The following is a 4216-nucleotide window of genomic DNA, read 5'->3' on the forward strand; positions in this document are numbered from 1 at the left end:
AAAAAAAAAAGTTTACGGCGTGGTAGACATACCCTTTGGCTGTCAGGGCCCTCGAACCATGTCATTTCAAAATAAAATAATGTCATGATGCTTTGATGAGCTGAAAAGTTGAATAATAAAGTTGTGTTACTCACACTGTACTGTTAGGAAAAGCTTTTTGAGGAAGAAAAATAACCTCCGACCTAGAATCCTGAACCCAGGTAAACCGACAACCAAACGCGCGGGCGAAATAAAGCCGTTTCAGATGCACACCACTTAGGCGCCTGTATTAGAGCGGAGACTCCCTGAAGGAGCAGCCAGGGAGAGCCAAGGGGAAGCCGGGGACGCCCCGCGCCGCCGCAGCTTCCCCTGTCCCCGGCGGAAGGCGCCCTTGGGTCACTAGGCCCTTCCTTGCGAAGCCCGCAGGCATCTCCAGCCGCGCGCAACCCTGAGCGCTCCCGTCGCCACCCACCGAGGCACAGGCGCCTTCTCCATGAGCCGGGCCCCAGGCAGGGCCACTCAGCTCTGCGACAGCCCCACGCGGCCCCAGCCCGCCCTCGCCCCCGCACCCCGGGGAGCCACCTGTAGGCGTCGGAGCCGCTGTCACAGCCCCCACCAGCTCCGGCGCTGGCATTACAGGCGTGAGCCACCGCGCCCATCCCCCTATCACTTGTTACTCCCTTGCTCAGTTTTCCTAACAGTCCTTATTAGGTCTGCATTAGAGTAATATCGATTTTTGTTAATGATCCTCTCCCTCCCTAGGATAGAAGCCCCATGAAGGCATACACTTCATCTGTCTTGTTCTATGTTCCTGGTGCTTACTCACCAATCAAAAATACTTGTTGAATAAACAGATGAATAAACAGTAAACAAAGAAAGAGATAATTACGTAGATAAATTTAAACATAAATGTTATATATAAAAATGATAAATAACTACAGTTTCTCGGGTTTAAAAACATGTGGTGGAGAAAGGGTGTAATATGCCAGGTAATAATACAACAAATATGAGAGTTCTGAGGGAAGTTAAAATACTCCAAATTCCCTATCTTAGTTTACAAGTGAGAAAATATATTATTAGAAAAATTGGGCCAGGCGCAGTGGCTCACGCCTGTAATCCCAGCACTTTGGGAGGCTGAGGTGGGTGGATCACCTGAGGTCAGGAGTTCTAAACCAGCTTGACCAACATGGAGAAACCCCATCTCTACTAAAAATACAAAATTAGCCGGGTGTGGTGGTGCATGCCTGTAATGCCAGCTACTAGGGAGGCTGAAGTAGGAGAATCGCTTGAACCCGGGAGACGGAGGTTGCAGTGAGCTGAGATGGGCTCATTGCACTCTAGCCTGGGCAACAAGAGCGAAACTCACTCTCAAAAAAAAAAAAAAAAAAGAAAAGAAAAAAAAAGAAAGGAAAAAAGAAAGAAAAATTAAGTATACACATTAAAAAGTACTGGGTAACCACTAAAAAATAAAATAAAATAAAAATACATAACTTACAAACCTGTAGGGATGGGAGTAGATTTTTTTTTAAGTAATCCAAAACAAAATAGTAAGAAGGATGAAGGAGAAGGTATAGAAGGTAGAAGAAGGAAAAAAGAAAAGAAGAAAATGAAAAAGGCAAAATGATAGGAATAAGTTTAAATCTATTAGTAATCACAAAAAAATTGATGAATTAAACTCAAAAATATCCACAGCTAGCCATTCATAAGAGATTTTCTCAAAACATAAAAATAAAGGTTAAAAATAAAGTAACTGAAAATGACTGACCAAGAAAAGATATCAGAATATTTATATCAGAAATAAAAATTTATAGCAAAAAAATCATTAATGGAAACAAAGATTTTGCATTATAATAAAAGAAAAAAATCCTTCAAGGTATAACAATCATGCCAAGTCTTGAACTATCTAAAGCAAAAATTGACAAAATTACTCAAAAACATTATAAATCCCCAATCAGAGATTTCTATACGACTCTGTCAGAAACAGATCAAATAGGTGAAAATATGAGTAAGGCTAAAGGATATTTTAAAAAATAAATAATGAAATTACCAAGAATATATATGTATAAATATGTTAAAATCTCTCTTGCCCTCTCTAGAGGACAAGAAAGATGAGAGAGAGAGAGAGAGACCCACAATCAACAAATACAGCAAATATACTGTTAAAGCCCTCACAGAATGTTTACAAAAACTGAGTAAACACTAAGATAGAAAATAAGTCTTTAAAAATTTCTGCCAGGCACAGTAGTGCAACCCTGTAATCAATCCCAGCACTTTGGGAGGCCACAGCAGGAGGATCACTCAACCCCCGGAGTTTGAGACCAGCCTGGGCAACATGGCAAGACCTACAACAAAAACACAAAAACTAGCTGGGCTTGGTGGCACGTACCTGTAGTCCCAGCTACTTGGGAGGCTGAGGAGGGAGGATCACTCAAGCCTAGGAGTTACAGGCTACAGTAAGCCTTGATTGCACCACTGCACTCCTGCCTGGGCAGCAGAGTAATAACCTATCTCAAATAAATAAATAAATAAAACATCTAAGGAATCACTATTGTATGACCACAATGCAGAAACATCAGGAAACTCTAATAATACAAAAACGCCACATATGTTCAGAAACACACTACCAAAAAATGACAATGTAAACATAACAAAACACTGTATATGAAAGATTTCTTTAATGCAGCATTCAAATAGATATGTTTGAAGATGAAAGAATATTCATGAGCTGATCGTTCAACATAAGATTATAGAAAAATAACAATAAAGCCTAAAAATACTAGAAAGGAAATTTAAAAGATACAAGGAGAAAAAAAGATACAAATCAAGAAAACAACAGAGAAAAACAAATCCAAGAGTTAGTTATTGAAACACATCATAAATTAGACAAAGCTCTGGCTAAACTGATCAAGAAAAAGACAGAACATACAAATGAAAAGCAGGAAGAGGCCAAGCGTGGTGACTCATGCCTGTAATCCCAGCACTTTAGGAGGCTGAGGCGGGTGGATCACAAGGTCAAGAGATCCAGACCATCCTGGCCAACATGGTGAAACCTCATCTATACTAAAAATAAAAAAAGTAGCTGGGCATGGTGGTACGTGCCCGTAATCCCAGCTACTCCAGAGGCTGAGGGAGGAGAAACGCTTGAACCCAGGAGGCGGAGGTTGCAGTGAGCTGACATTGCGCCACTGCACTCCAGCCTGGTGACAGAGCAAGACTCCGTCTCAAAAAAAAAAGAAGAAAGGAAAAGGGATACAAATACAGATAATGGAGAAATGCAAAAAACCATGAGCTACCATAAACAAGTTTATAACAACAATTAAATATGTATAACTATAAAATTATTACATAATTTCATCTTATGTACTCAGATGAAATTTATATCTTTTAAATAATTTAATAAATGGTCAAAAATTTCATTTAAAAATGGACAAAACAAAGATGGCTTTACAGACGATTTCTACAAAACTTTTGTGAACAAATGTGAACCTGGGCTGGGTGCAGTGGCTCACACCTGTAATCCCTGAACTTCAGGAGACTGATGGAGGTGGATGGCTTGAGTCCAGGAGTTCAAGACCAGTCTGGGCAACATAACAGGACCCTGTATTTACTAAAACTATAAAAACTTAGCCAGGCATGCTGGTGCACACTATGGTCCCAGCTACTCTGGAGGCTGAGGCAGGAGGATAGCTTGAGCCCTGAGAAGTGGAGGTTACAGGGAGCCATGATCACACCACTGCACTTCAGTATGGGTGACAGTGAGACCTGTCTCAACAAGAAACAAAACAAAAACAAAAACATCAAATGTGAACCTGAAACAGCCAGACTTCAAGATGGATCCTGAGTGGCTAACTGGAACTAAATTTAACACGGAGCCAAGCCACCATTTGCCGACTAGGGGGTCATGCAAAACCCTTAGCTTTTCTCCCAAAGCCCACATCTTTTTATCTTTGTGGCTTTTCTCCCAAAAGCCCACATCTTTTTATCTTTGGGACTTTCAGAGCTCATGTGCCTCAGCCACTCAGGGCTGAGGCGTATCAACCAATCAAAGCTCAGCTCTATTGACCGACCAGAATTCCTCTGTATCAACCAATCAGTAGTCAGCTGGGCGACAACAGGATCCTGTATCTACAAAAAATACAAAAAATTAGCTGGGCGTCGTGGTGTATTGACCAATCAAAACTCAGCTGCCTCAATCAGAACTACGCAAGTTTCAAGCTTTCATTTGCATAAACGGACC

The sequence above is a fragment of the Colobus angolensis genome, unplaced genomic scaffold (assembly GCF_000951035.1).
Source record: "Colobus angolensis palliatus isolate OR3802 unplaced genomic scaffold, Cang.pa_1.0 Scaffold2, whole genome shotgun sequence".
Taxonomy (NCBI): domain Eukaryota; kingdom Metazoa; phylum Chordata; class Mammalia; order Primates; family Cercopithecidae; genus Colobus; species Colobus angolensis.